Genomic DNA, 19,590 nt, shown 5'->3' on the forward strand with positions numbered 1-19,590 from the left:
TTTGATTTGTCAGGAATAAGAACACCATGAGTTAGTACCAACCAAATACTAACTTGTTAGAAAGTGTTGTACAATATGTATTGCTAAGTATGAAAGTAACCTGCATGAAATAAAATTGATCAAAGTTTAGTTTCAAGAAATAAACTAATCACAAATCACCTATTTGTGATCAATGAGTCCTCATTTGGGAAGATTCACAAAAGAACATAAGAGCCGAAAAGGGGCATGAGGAAACTTTCTCAGGTGATGGTAATGTTCTGTATCCTGCCAGGGATTTACACAGGGGCATCCATCTGTCGAAGCTCAACTTACGTACAATGTGTGCATTTCATTGTATGCAAATTTCATATGAAACACTGTCAGTAAGCACTGAACTCTAGTTAATAATAAGAATGCTGCAATATGCAAACTGATGCCCGGGGCTTATTTTTAAGTGCATCAAAAATAAGATGGTGAGGGCTTCCCTGGTGGCGCAGTGGTTGAGAGTCTGCCTGCCGATGCAGGGGACACGTGTTCGTGCCCCGGTCCAGGAGGATCCCGCATGCCGCGGGGCAGCTGGGCCCGTGAACCATGGCCGCTGGGCCTGCGCATCCGGAGCCTGTGCTCCGCAATGGGACAGGCCGCAGCGGTGGGAGCCCCGTGTACCACAAAAAAATAAAAAATAAAAAAAATAAGATGGTAAGAGACCGACAAAGGGACAGGTAGATAGACATGATGAAATAAAATGTTAATGATGGAATCTAGGTGGTAGATATACAGCTGTTCACTATAAAACTTTCAAATTACCATATGTGTGAAATTTTCATTAAAAAGGGTTGGAGAAGAAAATATAATGGGAATAAAATTACTGAAGCATTTGGAGTATCACACCACTTGCCCCACTGCCTACTTCTTCCCTACAAGAATTCACAGGGTATCCAGTATCCTGACCGAATACTGATGTTGAAAACTCAAAGCACAAATTTAACAAGCTGAGACAAGGAAGGTTTTCTTTTTAAAAAAATCAACTGCCCGAGACTGGTTGATTACATTGGAAAATTGCGTGTTACGTGGAAGGGAGAGAAGTAGCTCCCCACAGACAACGTTTCTATATTTAAATTCACACTGAGCTGTAGTGGGGCACCTGCAAGCCAGGTTGGGCAGAGGATGCTGTTAGAAGACTCAGGAGCAAGATGCACAGAAGGCTCCTGACGGGTAGAGGGAGGGAGCGGATAGTTGTGGCAACTCGAGCGAGACTGTCCTGAGAGGCAAGGGGCAGGGCTGCCAACGGTAACGAGTCCCGGAAAGGACATCTGTGGAGGCTCATCAGAGGTTACGATACTGCACATTCCTTCCCCGGAAAACAGAGGGTGACACATCACCTGTTACATCACCTGTGAAGGGCCGGTGTCTAAGGCTAGTCAGTTCACCTCAATCACATTCTCTGTCATTTGCTTCACAAACTCATTGCTTGGCGTCGACTAGACAGTGTTCATTAAGTTCAAAATAATCGTCTGGGAGGTGTTTGGTAGTCAAAGAGTGGTCCCTGAACCTGCAGCATCGGCAGCCCCTGGGAGTTTATTAGAAATGCAGAGTCTAAGGCCTCATCCCACACCTGCTGTATTAGAATTTGCTGTTTAACCAAATCACAGATGATTCATACACACATTCAAGTGCGAAAAGCAGTGGCATGATCTTATGATGAGCCTGTAGGTCCAGCTTCGGGGACCTAGGTCTTACCAGTAGCAGCTTTAACTTCAGACACAGAGGACAAGTGTAGGTACACAGGTGAGTCATATGAAGCCTTGTTGGCCCCTTGTCTCCTGTAAGCACCTTCCCCTGACGACTGCTTCCTCCCTGCAATGCTGCAACCTCGCCCCCAACTGGGAAAGGGAGCTGCCTGGACCCCTGACACCCTGGAGGGTCCATCACAATAAACACATCGGAACCTGCTGCGAGCACCTTTGAAAGTTTCATATTTTCCAACGGGTCTAGAAATATTCCATATATCTTTGGAGAGGGGATCACTTCACATGTAATTGCTCTTTAATGTAAAAAGGGTATAAAATGTTCTCTCCAACAGGTAACTATCAGAGGAGTTCTCAGGCTACCACCTCTCTTTCGGCTGTAAGACAGCTGGGAAAATTCTTCATCCCCCTTAAAAACAGCCATGGAATGTGGAACGCTGCATTTTATTCATGTATCACATATACATCTGTCTAGAATAAGTGTATTTTAATGACCATGTTTTGTTTATTTCAGCCATTGTAATAGAAACTGTTTCATGCTCAAATATCTGTGGCTAGTCATGGTTCACACAAAACTAAAGGTTTTACATTTTCTTTTATAATAACATGTCTTGAAAGATACTAAGATGTTCCTAACAAAACAAAGTACACAAATATGAAAGATTTTTCTAAATTATCTGAAGCCAATTACTCCGTACTCACTGCAAGTTTCATACTTCACCATCATTTCTTTGTCTATAAATATATGCAACTATGTGAAAAATGGTTTTTAAAAATATGATTACCAAAAACCAATTTTCTAAGTTATTGATTCCCACTTTTATTTCAGGAAGGAATTTTACATATTGTCCAATCAACTTTCCAAGACAATGAATAAGTACATTTCCAAGACAGTAAGTACAAAGCATATTTTCATTCTCACTTCTTATTTAGGAAGGGAATTTTTAAAATAATCATTTTGCCTATCTTAATATAGTTTTTTAAAAAATGGCAATCAAAATATAAGACATTGAAATCTGTCCCACACTTTCATTACTAATTACGAAAACAAAAGTAATATAGTTTTTTAATAATTCATGCATAATGGAAAAATGTTTAACACTGTGCTATATTGCATCATATTTAGGTATTCACAGAAAACATTTTCAAGAGACAGGTTGATTTTTTTGTTGTTAGACTTAATTATTTCGAGTAGTTTTACATTCAAAGCAAAACTAGGCAGAAGGTACAGAGATTTCTCATATACCCCTATATAGGTGGTTAATTTTTAAATATGCAAAATGCTAAATGATAGACACACAAAAATCCTACCAGCCAATCAAATCATACAGACAAATGCCTTATTGAAAACTCTATTTGCGTTCCAGTCAAGTTTAGGAAAATTTTATAAAAAGAGACATCGAAATAAATCTGTATCTAATTAATGCCAGAATTACAAAACGGTAGTGTCTAATGTGCTTTGTTATCTTATTTTGTCTTAGGTTTCTCCCTTATTATAAAATCTAAAGAAAAAAATCAGTAATGAATAAATAAAATAATCTTCATGAAAAGTCTGAATGGTCTAAGAAGTTTAAAAACAAACAAGTATTTTCTTTTTAAGTATTTTCTTTTCTGCCACTTCATAAACCGGTACCTGCTTACCTTCAGGGACCACAAAAATAAAACAGCCCTACTACAAGTTATAAAAAAAAAACATAAAATTATCAAAATGACCTCCCTCAGTAAACCTTAACTTCTGTTCATAAGGCCAGTTTTCAGTATGTTCTCTTACCTGAAAAGCAGTAAGTAGGCTTTAAACTTCACCCAGTCAGAAACAGGCTCTTGAGAGCTTGCCTGATGCAGGCTGAGAACTGCAGGGCAATCACAGGTCTGGGATAAGCTCACTCTTTCCAGAAGGGGAGGAGGGGGCAAGAGACTCAGGATGAATAAGCCCCAGGCAGCCCGCACTTGTAAGGATACTGATCCTCCCTGCAGAGTCCCACCCCCCACCACAAAGTAAGAGTCTGGGCAAACAGTGCCCACAGCCACAACAAAATATCCAGACACAGTGGCCGAGAAAGACTCTTTTCACTATTCCAAGCACAACGACAAATATAGCAAATGCTTTTGACTGGCATCTTGCCAAATAACTGCCCGGGAATGAGTAAGAGGCCTCACACCCAGCAAGAAGTGTCACTTGATCAGAGGCTGGGGTTTCTCAACAGGAAAAGGAAAATTTGAAACCTACACCTGAACTCGTCCTTAAATCTTTGGTTCTTCTGTAATGAAGGCTATGAAAATTCAAGCTATAAACCTAAAGGAAGGCCCAAATGATTATCCACATTCAGGAACTGTACTAACTTGTGAGCTGCTGAGAATCTTTGTTTCAACTTCCCCATCTGGCTGCCACCTTTTGCCTATTTTCCTCCTCTGTAACACCTTCAGTGTCCAAGAAAAAAAGAAAACTTTTTACGTTTTTAAGTTACAACTAATGCTGATCTAAAGAAAAATAAATAAGAACTAATATCTAAAGTGAGATCTGGAGATTATATCCTTTGCAAAGATAGTAAAATGTGGAGACTTTGGCCCTAGAAATAAATCTCAAGAGTATTTTAGGGGCTTCCCTGGTGGTTCAGTGGTTGAGAGTCCGTCTGCCTATGCAGGGGACACGGGTTCGTGCCCCGGTCCGGGAAGATCCCACATGCCGCGGAGCGGCTGCGCCCGTGAGCCATGGCCGCTGGGCCTGCGCGTCCGGAGCCTATGCTCCGCAGCGGGAGAGGCCACAGTAGTGAGAGGCCCACGTACCGCAAAAAAAAAAAAACAAAAGAGTATTTTAATTCTACATCAAATTAAGGTACTAACACACACACACACACACACACACACACACACACACATATACATGTCTCCTGATTTATCCGCCCGCAAGTGCTAGCATGGCTAAAAATAAAACAAAATAAAATGAAAATCAGCTTTTTCCCAAATGTGCCAGAGAATGTAAAATGTTTTACAAAACAAGGTTCCAAGAGTAAAGATTCAGGGTGGTCAACCTAACTTAATGTCAACAGACTCCTACACGGCAGAATTTGTTTTTAATACACTCATGTTCATCATCCATATATTAAAAGAAATATTTTATGCATTTTCCCCCAATTATTTAACCATGGGACCCTTTATTTGAGGGGCATCCAGAGGGAATTGTATTTTGTGAGACAGATTTGGGAAGTGCTAATAACTTTAGATTACACTTGCCAATTCTTAAGCAACACACCTGACATTATGATGAGTTTTCAAAGCACTTAGAAAAGCCATTAAATATTAGGCTTCCTGTCTACCTCCAAATTATACTAACCTCTATGAAATTCCAGTGTGATCAATTTCTAGATTATGCATTATTAAACGGTAAATGTGTTTTCCAAAGAGAAACATGAGGAACAGAAGCAGACTATCCGTGTATTTAATGGGCATCTCCTTCATTCCTTTCATATGCTAGAAAACGAGCGACAGCACGGTATCAGCCCTCAAGCAGTCCGACACTTTGTTGGAGCCCCTGCAGCTGCTCTGGTGGTCAAGCGGCTGTACCAGGTTACCCATTTGCCCTCCAAAGTTGAACGTCAGATCTCAGGGATGAACATTCAGCCAGTGTATCCTACAGAGTGGGCACCCCAGCCAAAATACCGATGCCAAGGCAAGAGTAACCACCACCCAAACGCCATACCAACCGCACCCATATGTGCACATTTCAACCACTTTACACGTGATTCAAGAGGAAGAAACTGAGCTGTGTGCCCCCAGCAAAGCACGTGTAAAACCTGACTGCCTCTCCCCCTCAACGCCTCCCCTCTCCCTCAACGCCTCCCCTCCCCCTCAACGCCTCCCCTCCCCCTCAACGCCTCCCCTCCCCCTCAACGCCTCCCCTCCCCCTCAACGCCTCCCCTCCCCTCAAATCCCAGAGCCCTGCGCGCCCAGCAATCCCTGGACATCCATTCTGCCGTTCTCATTTAGGTGAAAAAGCAGGTTTTCAGGATAGACTGGCAGTTCACAGCTGCTCCACTGAGATAATTGTCACAATGACCCCTCATTCATCCGCCCTGACTACTCCAGAACAAACCACGGCACACAAGTTATTTTTCCAAATCATGCCCCTTTAAAGACAGACTTCTTTCTAAAATGAGGTATAGTCCCCTAATGCTTGTAATAATAAGATATTTAACATAATTGAAAAACTATGTCTTTTGTTCATAAATACAGATTCTACTGAATAAAGGCAATTATAAGTATAATACTCTCCTGAAGAGACCACTATAATAGGTTGAGAAAAATATTTTACTTAGGAAGTGATCCAGAAGACATGGGATGGTATTTCTACAACTGTAAAATAGCAATTAAATTACTTATAAAATAAATTATGTCACAAGGCTGCATTAGAAAAATACAAACTCCAACCCCTGAGTTGGAGTATATATATATATATATATATATATATATATATATATATATATATATAAAATATATATATCTGAATCACTTTGCTGTATACCTGAAACTAACACAACATACTAAATCAACTAAATTTCAATCTAAAAAAAAGGTAATGCTGTGAGGTGATGAATGTGCTAACCTTATTGTAGTAATCATTTCACAATATATATGTATATCAAATCATCGTGTCATACTCATATATCTTAAATTTACACAATGTTATATGTCAATTATATCTCAATAAAGCTGGAAAAAACAAAGGTATAGTAACTATTAAAAAAATAAAATATTATAAATCTTGATAATATAAAAATAATAAGTAATATAATTTATTACCACAAGCAAGTAAAGTTCACAATATAAACCTAAATTATAGAGGAAAAAAAAGAAGAAACACGGAGGATATTGCATAATCAAGAAACAAAGAAAACAACAAACCAGAAACAAGGGCTGCATTCCCAGAGACACACCTGTACCTCCAAGCTGTCTTCCAAGTAAAGGCTTTCTGCCTTGGTCTTACAGAGCCTCTGCCTCCTGGAGCTTTAAGAGAGACATACTTTGATATTCTTTGGATTTGCTCCAAAGGTCACCAAATTTGGCAGATATTCTTCAGTCTTCTGGCCTACAGCCATTTCCTACTTTTAGTAAAGTTTTCCCCCACTGTTAGTAAAATTTTTTTTTTTTCATCTCCACAGTTTCAGGGAAAAGAATAGACACTTATACTCAAAGTCCTTTAACAGAACCCTGCACCTCCCAACTTGCTCTAAGTTTCTTCCTGTTTTCTACATGCTTTAGTTTTCCTGTCTGTCCTCTGTCTCTCTCTAACTGCCTCTTCCCTTTCAAATCTCCTGGTGCTTAAATCACTGGTGTGCTGAGCCAACTTGCACCTCCTGCAGGAGACAGCTGGGTGTGTTTCTTCCCATCTCCAGTCACAGCGGGAGTATTTACACCACAGCAATCAGCAGACAATACAAAACAAGCTTCTTCCCTCTCCCCCTTCTCAGAGCCAGCTGTTAAACATTTACCAGCACACTACTGGAAAGGTCTGTGAATTTACAGAACAGCCTTTTCAAATGGTAAGGATATAAAATTTTTTACTGAGAACAAGAAAAGGCTTATATTTTAGCTTTTTTTTTTTTAATTAGTTGATACAGACAGCTTTATATACTTGACACTGCCAGGTAAGCAACCTCAACAAGATACACCAGTGTTACTACAATGAAATACTATAGGAGCAGTGAACATGAATAAAGGTTGTGTTTCCAAAGTAAATGCCATCCTTTCCAATTGCCTTTAATATACTTCTATAGCATCTTTCCTCCTAGTAGCTCTTAATAGTATATTAAATCTATTTATGATTATCTAGAAATTTAAGAAAGGATTAGCATATTCTTTTACTGTGACATGATAAACAAGAAAATGTTTAGGTTCAGGCAGATCTTCCTTCTTCCATTCTTCCTCTCCCCCAAATCCCGAAAACACACAAAAATCACATTTTTTGCATCCTTTTTTTCCCAAAAGTCTATGGATTGAAGACCAAAACAACAGTGCCTTTGGTCCTCCCAACCTTGCTAAATAGAAAGTTTAAAGCCCACAACCCAGTAAACTCATGGGAGTCAGCTCACTGTTCCAGGGAACAAAGGAGAAATTAGCAGAGAACATTACTTTAAAGCATGGTAATGACATTCTAACAAACACTGCCAATTCAGTCCATATGCATCATCCACCTAGGGAATCATGAAACAAAAAGATCTGACAAAAACAAAAAAAGGAGCACTCTGAAGAAAAAAGCAACAAAAGCTATCACATGAACGTATGTACTCAACAATGCTCCTCTAACTCTTCATGCTAGCTGCGTTCAACATCTTTTATTGCATTACTGATTATCAGTATCAAGTCAGTCTATCAATATGATTAGGATTATTGAATCATTTCTTATTAATAATCATCAGTAAAAAGTAAAGAAGGTAGTTATCTTTAAAGTTAGAACAGAATCCAGAGAACAATAAAAATGCTTCCTAGGGCTTCCCTGGTGGTGCTGTGATTGAGAGTCCGCCTGCCGATTCAGGGGACACGGGTTCGTGCCCCGGTCCGGGAGGATCCCACGTGCCGCGGAGCGGCTGGGCCCGTGAGCCATGGCCGCTGAGCCTGCGCGTCCGGAGCCTGTGCTCCGCAACGGGAGAGGCCACAACAGTGAGAGGCCCGCGTACCGCAAAAAAAAAAAAAAAAGCTTCCTAAGTTCTTTTGTCTAAAATTTATTCTACTCCAAGAAAAATAATATAGACAACGCATGGCATAAGCAATGTCAGATATTATTCAAGAAAGATAACCTTATTTTTGTCTCACCATTTAGAGTCAATAAAGTAAAATCCATTTCACAGAACTTGATTTGTAAACTGGCAGTGCTCTGTGCTGTAATTCAAACTTCCCTATCATCACCAGACACCAGTGATCAGGAGCTCCTGGTTTGTAGTTAAGCTGGACAGCAACAGGTTGGGATCGGACACACCGGAGTTGGCATCAGAGTTATTTAATTCGGGACAAGTTACTTAACCTCCGTATGGTTTAGATTTCTCATCTCTAATAGAGGAACAAAAATCACCACTACCCAGGTTAATGAAATTTTTTAAATAAGAAAATCTACATAAAACTCTTAACATATCATCTGGTATACAGTAAGTACTCAATAGACTGGGATAATAACTTATTACTGTCATTATCTAGTATCATTGCTTTCACATAATATGCCAACCACTCAGCTGCTTTGGAATCACAGTAATTTCGACCAGAGCTCCTCAAACTTTTACATGCAAACAAATCACCTGGGGATTTTGTTGAAAAATGCAGACTGTGATTTGAGAGGTTGGCTGTGGGGCCTGAGACCCTATATTTTAACAGGCTCCCAGGTGATGCTGCTGTGGCTGGTCCCAGGTGCATGCTTTGAATATCAAGGATTTGGACCACCTGGATATTCCCCCAACCATCACCATGACTCCCCCCTGCCCCCCAGGCATAGCTGGCTGAAAACCCAAACATTGAGTCCGCAATCCAACATTACCTTCCCTATAAAAATAGAACTCTTCCTGTAAAAGTGGTAAAAGGTATGAACCACTTGAGATAATTGCTAAATATAGAATACAATTATAAGAAAGGAAAAAATGGCTTCACCCGGGAAAAGAACTTGGATTTTTGAATCAGACAGGTCTGGGTTCAAACTTTAGCCCCATTACACATATTAGCTGTTAATGTGTCTCTGGACTGATCACAGACCTCCTTATAAATTTCAGATTCCTTATGTGTAAAATGGGGATAATAGCATCTATCTGAAAAATATGAGACATCTCAAATAACAGCTGTCTCAAAATAGTTAATATTTATGTGTATATCCCAAAGCCTGATGCACAGTAGGTGCTAAGAACATGGGGGCTGCCTTTCTGTTCCAGGCTGCATTGTTTTAACTACTCACTAACATAACATGACTTTTCCTTCTGCTTTCACTCAACTTGGGCCCCTCTTCTCTCCAGCGAACTATCTGAAGACCGGCCGCTACTGAAACTCTTTTTCATGCTATTTCAAGCCACCAGCATTTGTAATTTCCCAAGAGAAAGAACCTTATTTCCTCGTATATTCTACTAATCCTTGAGACCCACAGTCTAGAAGAAAACTATTTGTTTTCCACATGGCTTCTCTCTGTTCTAAATCCTGGCAGGCTCTTTCTTCCTGCACAGACACAAAAAAGAAAGGGACAGAAGTCATCGTTATCTCTTTCTCTGTCTCTGAAAGAGCTTGGAGATATCTTTTTAAATCAGGGAAACTTATTGTGGGAAACCAGCCACTCACTCCAAGATAACTCTCTGTATTCTTTTTCAGTTCCAAAAACTGAAATTGATTTTATTTCTTAAGGAAGCTCTAACACACACACACACACACACACCAGTTTTGTTGTGGTTTCCTGTCCCCAAGCAAAAATGATATGATGCCAGAAATATCAGTTGCTCAATTTAACTCTGTTCCCTCATTGATTCGACATGTTATTTAAATCCTGAGTGCCTGCCATACACCCAGTACTGTGTCAGATGCCAGGTGTACACTGGTGAGTAAACAGACGTGTTCCATGCCTTGAGAATCTAACTACCCCGACCTTCACTAATCTTATTCCTGAAACCAGGACACATTTCCAGAGCTAGTTCTGGTTTCTAAAACCTAGTCACAGGCTGGATCTAAATAAGAACAAAATAATGCCATCTGCAGCATCATGGATGCAACTAGAGATTATCATACCAAATGAAGTAAGTCAGAAAGAGAAAGACAAATACCATATAATATCACTTATATGTGGAATCTAAAACATGACACGAACTTATCTACAAAACAGTAACAGACTCACAGACATAGAGAACAGACTGGTGGTCGCCAAGGGGAGCTGGGGGATGGATGGACTGGGAGGTTGCGGTTAGCAGATATAAGCCTTTATATAGAGAATGGATAAACAACAAGGTCCTACTGTATAGCACAGGGAACTATATTCAATATCCTATGATAAATCATAATGGAAAAGAATATAAAAATGAATTTATATATTTATAAATATAATTGAATCACTTTGCTGTACAGCAGAAATTAACACAACATTGTAAATCAACTATGCTTCAATAAAACATCTCTCTATATCTATATCTATATCTATATATATAGATATAGATCTATAGATAGATATAGATAGATAGATAAATAAACCCCAGTAGAACTGTTAGAGATCGGCCCTGACCACAATTTATGATCAGATGAAACCCATCACAGCACCACCAGATAAACCTGCAAATGAAGGTGTTCTCTATTTTGCCACCGAACAGCAGCCCATCCAGCCCACCACACTGTCCTGGCCGGAGTGGAGTGGCAGCCCCTTGGAGACACAATCCGTAGCAGCTTTAGTGCAGACAGATGTTCACCTGTCCTTCCCCAAGCTGCCCACCTCTGCTCCCTAACCCTGAGCAACTAATCCGGCCTAACCTCCATCAGAAGCTTTCTGAAGTTCACCAGCACACCGAACAGCAAGCAGTTGTAATAGTTCACCAGCCACATAAGTTATGTTTAATATCATGCTGTCTATGTGCAGCTATATTAATATTTAAAAATGGAAATAGGGATGCTGGGCAAGATGAAGCCAGTTTCATTCACCATCTTCTGCTAAACCTTTCGTCAAGCTGCACTCTCTCCGTGACAAGGCTCACCCTGCATAGAAAGGGCACTGCTTATAGAATCAGCTTGATTAAGAATTCATATAATGTGTAAAGCATCTGAAAAATGTAATCAGAATATGTGGAAATTATGTGATCAGATAATCAGTAAAAACTTCAGATGCAGATTAATTTATTGTTAACATTGATGAGTCTTGCTGATGTCTATGAATTGCCTTTACAGAGACCCGTGAATTAAAAGGAAGATCCCTCTTCATTACATGAAAACACAGTCTCATAATTTATGTTAAACTGGGAGATGAAAAGATCCCTTCTGCTTTTCTCACCATAATCAAAATATAACCCTAAATTAATGATGGAGAGTATATATATATATATATATATATATATATATATATATATATGCTCTTGATATATATACATATAAAGAGAATGTTATCCTACTAACAAAGAAAGGGACACCACTCCAATGATCTCCAATATGTCCTTGAAAGAGGCCTAAGATTCTCTAAAGTTTCAAACCACTAGGTATGTGTCAAGGTTGAAGCAAGGCTTAATTTAAGGCCATTTTCTAAGTATTAATAGTTTGGTTTAAAACTCAGGGGTAACTAGACCTTCTTCTATAGATAATAACTTTGGTAAAAACTACCCACAGTCGGGCTTCCCTGGTGGTGCAGTGGTTGAGAGTCCGCCTGCCGATGCAGGGGACACGGGTTCGTGCCCCGGTCTGGGAAGATCCCACATGCCGCGGAGCGGCTGGGCCCGTGAGCCATGGCCGCTGAGCCTGCGCGTCCAGAGCCTGTGCTCCGCAACGGGAGAGGCCACAACAGTGAGAGGCCCGCGTACCGCAAAAAAAAAAAAGAAAACTACCCACAGTCCTTTCCACAAAACAACCTGAAAGGATCGTCTAGGGACCAGATGAACTAGCGAGTGACTTTAGGGTTAGTAATTCAGACAATACCGTTGCCTGGATTGGCTGAACTGTTAGAGGCCTGAATTCATCTCAGCATCCTCCGCTTCACTTTCCCTAATTCTGAAGATAGCACCACACCTTCATATTTTAGACAAGTGATTCCCAGAGTGTAACACGGAATCAAGAAAGCTGGCTCTCCATCTCTCTCTCTCTCTCTCACACACACACACACACACACACACACACACACACACACACACCCCTTCTGATAACATCAAAGAGAGCCTCAGGACTTCCCTGGTGGCACAGTGGTTAAGAATCCGCCTGCCAATGCAGGGGACACGGGTTCGAGCCCTGGTCCTGGAAGATCCCACCTGCTGTGGAACAAGTAAGCGCATGAGCCACAGCTACTGAGCCTGCGCCTGCGCGCCTAGAGCCTATGCTCCACAACAAGAGAAGCCACCGCAATGAGAAGCCTGCGCACCGCAAAGAAGAGCCCCCACTCACACAACTAGGGAAAGCCCGTGTGCAGCAATGAAGACCCAACGCAGCCAAAAGTAAATAAATAAATTTATATATAAAAAAAAGAGAGAGCCTCAACTTTGTCTTCAAACTCACTCTAACCTTTGCTCTTCTCTCTCCTCTTTCTCTCTCTCAGTGCAGTGAAGGCAGGTCTCTGACTTGGGTTTCAGCAGGCATTGGCATCTACTTAGGACTGAATGACATTATTTGGTTTTCAGTTTTTAATTTTTATTGGCTATCTCTACTATTTGTGGCACTGGATAGTTTTCCATTTAAGGTAATAATTGAAGATTTCCTTTTTAAATACATTTATATTTTCAGTTAAATAAAAGTGGAAAACAAGAAATAATAATAGAAGGAGAATACAATCATGGCAAAAAGCATGAAGGTGGTATATGAATGACTGATACTTGGGAAATGTTGTACGGTACCGATTAAAAAGCAGCTTGGGTTTGAATCTTAGCTTTGCAACTCCCTTGCTGTGTAATTTAGGCAAGTTACTTAAGATCTCTGTGCCTCGGTTTCCTCATTTGTAAAATAGTGGTAATGATGGTATCTACTTCAAAGGGTTATTGTGAGGATAAAGGGGTTTTTACAAGTAAAACACTAAAATGGTACATGGCATATAGCAAGAATTCCATATAAATTAGTTATTACTAGTGAAATTACTAGTATTTTATAAATATATCTGGGTAAATAATGATCTATTCAAACTCGATCCTCTGGCCTGTGGATTACACGATAAGGTAGAGATTTCTTCATGGGCTCATGTATAGGTGAAAGGAAAAGCTCCTTCTGTTTCCCTTTAATTAAAAATGCAGCCAATTAAGGAGGGTTTTAAACCCATGTGATGCCCTGGAAGCCAGAAAATCAAGTGCAGTGTCTTGAATTCCATTATAGTTTCCTTTCCTCTCTACTTAGAGATCCCAATATTTCAATATACTAAGAGCTAAAGACGAGGCTGCCATTCCTTATCCATATGGCACCAACCAAAATGTAATCACAGCCAGGCACACGGGTCCTCCCACCAACATTTTAACATTCTGCCTCATTATGCAGCATCCCAAGCACTGCTCTCTTTTCGTAAATATTGCTCCAATAAATGACTTTTTGTTTAAATTATAACCATTCTACATGCAATGACTTTTTAAAAATCTGCTTGAATATTGCTATGATCTGAATTTTGTGTCCCCCCAATATTCATGAAATACCAAAGATGTCCGTATTAGGATGTAGGGCGTTTGGTAGGTGCTTAGGTCATGAGGGTGGAGGATAGGATTACTGCTCTTATAAAAAAGAGGCTCCAGAGAGCTCCTGAGCCCTTTCTAGCATGTGAGGATACAAGGAATGTCTGCACCAAGGAGAGGACCCTCCCTGGACCCTGCTGGCACCCTGATCTCAGACTTCCAGCCTCCAGAACTGTGAGAAATAAATATCTGTTGTTTATAAGCCACCATGTTCGTGGTAGGTTGTTATAGCAGCCTGAAGGGACTCAGACAAATAGAAAAGCAAATGGACATACATCACTTATCTTTTTCTTCATATGATTTTCTCTGATGTTGGCTTCCAGGGGAATTCCTCCCTTTGTTTATGGAGTTTAGTGTGACTCCCTTGAATGAATCATAAAATGTAGTGGGAGAATCAATTAACGTCCTGTGCCTTCCTCACCCCACTCCAGTTCAAGGGGAAGAAGAAAGCACACTGCTCTGTGACACTAGATTAGCGACCCACAGGGTTCAGCCAAGTTCTGAGTTCACTCTCTGCAGCTAATACGGCTTTTTGAACAAGGAACTTGAGTGTGTTGTCCCACCTAATCTCACAACTTATCATCTCCACTAGAACCCGACTAGTCTTAAAAAAAAACGACGAAAAAACGAAAAGAAAAAGAAAGGACCCTGTAACTAATGTGAAGGAAAACGCTTAACAATGAAATTAATGCTGATTGCAAATGTAACCTTCAAGATGCACAGAACCCAGTAATCCCTCAAAGAACAGAGAATACAATCTGATTGCTTTTGAATGTCAAATGCACCTGCAAGAAATAGGTATTTAAATTGTCAGGGCAGGCTCTGTACTAAGAATCCAAACTTAATTTTAAAAACCTAAGTCATGTTCCCATCCCTCTCAATTCTGTCAAAATTAGACCTTTATTTCTCTCATTTTTAAGTGACTCACACTTCAGAGGCAATTCTTCAGCCTGACTGTGAGACAGGACCAGCCGCCTGGTGCCTGGGTGCAAACCTCGGGTCTGCAACACCTTGGTTTGTTACTTAACCTTTTCGTGCCTCAGTAGCATCAACTACGAATGGGACCATCAGAGCACCTACCTCACAGGTTTGTGGAGAACTGCACCCAGCACAGGGTTACTACCATGTCAGCGTTAGGCATTATGAGCAATGGTCGTATGTGACTTTCAGATAATTTCTTGAATACACTGAGATAGGGATCACCATGCACCCTTTTAATGGATGAGGTGACTGCATGTTTCAGAGGGCTGTAACATGCCCAACATCACAGAATGTATTGTCAGCCTGGCTCTCTTGCTGCTAGGTCTGACCATGTGACCACATACTGGCCAATGAAATATAAATGGAAGTGTTCTATGGAATTTCCAGGAAGGCTGCAGAAACTGAGGGAGCTGCCTCCACTAAGAGGCCTCCCTTCTGTTGCCCATCTGGACTGCAGACATGGTGGCCAAAACTAAACTGGCCCCAGAGTGACCTTGAAAATGGAAGCCACAGGATTAGGAGGATGAGACAGAAAGATAGGAACCTGGACTCTTGACAATACTGTGAAATCACAGAGGGCCTAACTCTGAATATTTTTGCATGAATTTTCACTGTTATATTATACTTTATGTCACAGTCACTTTACATTTTTGCTATAGATGGCCCAAACTATCCTAACTGATATATCCAAGAAATAGAGATCCTCAGAATACACTTTTAGAAATCCCTGGCCTTACAGCTTCCTAGACTTCTCATTAGTGCCATACACCCAATTTTGAAAAAGTGTTTTTTTTCTACAGAAAAAGAGGCATTACTTCTATTCAGATATAAAGAAATGTGACCTAACTTGCTCTTCTCCAACAATGATGAACACCCACTTTCCTAAACACCCACCTTGCTTGTGGGGCTTTAGATGATTATAATAATCATTTACTGATGAAAAGCAGAGAGCCAAATATTAGGAAGTAAAACGACCTAGTGAATTCTGCCCATGCACTTACCCCCCTCCCCGACCCTGCCCTGCTCACTGCATCACTCAGTGAATGAAAACGTACCTGGCTTCCCATCATGACTTGCCCACGTGGCTCCTCCTTAAACATCCAAATACAAAGAAATTTATTTGTTTCAGCTTTTTCCTCAGGGAAATCCAGAAATTAAATCACTTCGCCAACAACGCCAGGAAAACAAATCATTTGTGTTGTGGCTGAGCCATAAGGCTCGCTTCTTAAACACAAGCAGAGTCTGCCCAGCTTTGCTCTCACAGAACCATTTGGGAGACGAATTTTATGGCAGCAGCTGAAATGTTTCTACCAAAACAACACCTACACTGTGCTAGAGTTATTTTCAGAGGAGAAGGTTTCCCCTACTGCTGTTTAAATTGTGAAAATGTGTAGTTGAAAGCGTAGGCGCATGTGAGTCTGGGGCTGCAGCCCTGGTGGGGGAACTTAGCTGCCACTCCTTGAATGGGTGACCTTGGGCAGATCATTTAACCTCCTTGACCTCGGGTCCTCACCATTAAGTGGGACTCTTAGCACCCAGAGAGTTGTCCTGAGAACTGATGAGAGAATGCATGCTTAGCCCCGTGTCTACATGATAAGTGTTCAAAAAGCAAGGGCTGTATTAATGCCTATCGAATTTGATGCTAAATACCTGAATACCTCAGAAAATAAAGATATAAGAACCTATGGGGGACTCCCCTGGTGGCGCAGTGGTTAAGAATCCGCCTGCCAATGCAGGGTACATGGGTTTGAGCCCTGGTCCAAGAAGATCCCACAGGCCGCAGAGCAACTGGGCCCATGTGCCACAAGTACTGAGCCTGTGCTCTAGAGCCTGTGAGCCACAACTACTGAAGCCTGCACACCTAGAGCCCGTGCTCCACAACAAGAGGAGCCACCACAATGAGAAGCCCGTGCACCGCAACATAGTAGCCCACACTCTCCGCAACTAGAGAAAAGCCCACACGCAGCAACGAAGAACCAATGCAGCCAAAAATAAATATTATTAAAAAAAAAAAAAGGACCTATGGGTAAGCCATATTTAAAGGTACCACATTAACATTAGTATAAAAATATAAATGTGTTTAATAGTGTATGTGCAGAAGCCACAGCACCTTGGTTACCCACAGACCACTTATGCAGGTTTTCCTGGACTCTCTAGGATGGGGTCATGGACAGGAAGTCAGGAAAAACTCTCCAAATACCTAACTAGGTATCATAAAGTCCACTTATTGGACTTCTATATGTAATCCATCAATAATGATACTTACTATTGTTGAGACTTCACCAAGTACTAGGCACCAAACAACACACTTCTCACGGATTCGCCATTTATCTTTCACAACTGCACACATAGAAACGTGTGGTGGACACTGTGATGCAATGACCAGACCACGCCGGGGACTGAAGAACTGATTCCCCTGCTACTCCGAGAGCTGCTCCGCCCAAGGTCAAGCACCGTCCCCTGTCAGCGGCCTCCAGCAGTCAACACCAGTGAGTAAAGGCCCGACCCGCTTTAGAGCTCCCTGCGGGGTTGACTGAGGCTGCTGTTAAGACTGCATCGCAGCCCAGCTCCTCCCCCTGCCCAATCTCACATCCTTCCTTTCCCCTCCATAGGTGTTGCCCTTAAGAGACAGCATAGGTAAACTGCAATTACTTTCATCTTTCAGATGAAAAGAGTGAGTCTCAGAAAGGTTAAGAAAGTTGCCCAGTCACACAGCCAATGAGTGGTCTGGCTGGGATTGGAACCCATACGTTGTGCTGCCAGAGCCCAGGCTCTAGATTATTCTGCTCTAGTGCTCAGTCAGGTTTGCATATTTACGTCCAATAAAGTAAACTGGTTAAGCTGGCTGGTGTCCTCAGGGTAGATGGCAAGAAGCAAATTAGAATGAGAGACAGCTGCAAGAGAAGGCAACCTCTGTTATCCGTCAAAACAATCCGAAAACAGAAACTACTCCAGATGTTTCAAGTCAAGAGCATGGTTACAGAGTGATGGAATGGCTGAGAGGCCACAGAGGGAACAGGGAGGCAGCCCAGAGACCAGCACCCGTGGAGAACTGCTAGCTTGCCTAAGCAGGAGGGATGATGGAAGGAAGAGGTGTTGTCAGAGCCCAGAGACTGGGGACAACCAGCAAGACTAGAACAGGATAGGCTGCTGTGGAAAAAGAAGAAGTTTGGTGGGAGCAGAAGCTATGGAAGAGACACAGCTGTTCCTAGAGATACCAAAGAAAGCAGAAAGGGGCCCGGAGAGATACCCTTACATCTCCCCTTGGACACCAGAGGGCAAGAGAGCCTGGGAAATATGGTTCCTTGCAACATGGAGCAGAACAGGAAACAGTCAAGAATGGATCTGAGAACAAATCTATCTGAGCAGCCCCAAAATACAGCTAATCAACTGACAATAAGGAAGTATGGAGAAACACTCTGAAAATAAAATACAAGAATTTAAAAAGTCGGACTTCCCTAGCCATCCAGTAGTTAGGACTCCACGCTCCCACTGCAGGGGGCCTGGGTTCCATCCATCCCTGGTGGGGGAACTAAGATCCCACAAGCCTTGTGGCACCGCCAAAAAAAAAAAAAAAGAATTTAAAAAGTATGTCTGTCAAAACTCAGTTTGACGGCAAGTAGTCCAACATACTCCAGCAGTCCTTAAGCAAACACAAATAATAACAATAGAAAATGCCTTTCACTACAGGGCTCTTCACAAGGCACGTTGCTGTATTACCACCCAGTTCAATAACTGATGTCTAAATGGGTGCGAAGTTTCCGTTGTTTTCTGTTTAGTAAATCAGGGGAATATACGTAATATTTGTAATATTTGTGGAAGTATTTCCATCATAAAAATATCTAGTTTATTTGATAATGCTTAACTGGGTAAAATTTCATGAGCAAAATTTGATTTATATAGAATAAATTGTTCCCCACCCCTGTCGGCTAAATTAGGTGTTAACGTAGCTCCTATTCTGGAAGGCTAGATCTGCCTCATGATTCTATCTGCTGTTTGACAAAGCCGGAGCTAGAACACAAATTCTTTCCGCTCTTCTCGGAAGTCCTCTGCAGCAGAAATCCTTGGGAGTGTGGAGGGAGCAGAGGAGAGAAAACCCCGAAAACAAAAACATATCACCAAGGATTTCCCATCAGTGCTTGCTTCAGCAGCACAGATACTAAAACGAGAACAATACAAAGGTTAGCATGGCCCCTGTGCAAAGACCACGTGCCAATTTGTGAAGCAGTCCTCATTTTGCTTTCCTTTTCTAATGTTCACAGGTGGGGAAACAAAGGCTGTAGTAAGGGAAATGACTTACCCAACCGAGGGCCCTTCCCACTTCAAACCACACCCCACTTTTCCTCCGAAAAAAAAAAAAAAAAAAAAAAACTCCAGTCACAGTATTCAGCAACTCAGTTTTTAACTATCTAATTTGTCCTTCCAAAGACATCTATCATCTATTTTAAAAATTACTTTTATTATAGTCCCTCCAGAAGGAATGTGATTTGTTCACATACAATGATTGCAAACACAATTTCAGTCCCTTCCACCACCTCCCC

The 19,590-nt window shown here is 41.3% G+C and overlaps 1 protein-coding gene and 1 non-coding gene across 8 annotated transcripts in view; one reads left to right on the top strand and one right to left on the bottom strand.

The window, feature by feature from the left end:
• Positions 1-19,590, bottom strand: part of PLCB4 (phospholipase C beta 4) — a 421,043-nt gene that overhangs the window by 314,713 nt on the left and 86,740 nt on the right. The gene's annotated exons all lie outside the window — the stretch shown is intronic.
• On the top strand, positions 19,185-19,288 carry LOC115861661 (U6 spliceosomal RNA). Its single transcript, XR_004042848.1, has one exon. It is a non-coding gene; the product is annotated as a U6 spliceosomal RNA (small nuclear RNA).

The sequence above is a fragment of the Globicephala melas genome, chromosome 15 (genome assembly GCF_963455315.2).
Source record: "Globicephala melas chromosome 15, mGloMel1.2, whole genome shotgun sequence".
Taxonomy (NCBI): domain Eukaryota; kingdom Metazoa; phylum Chordata; class Mammalia; order Artiodactyla; family Delphinidae; genus Globicephala; species Globicephala melas.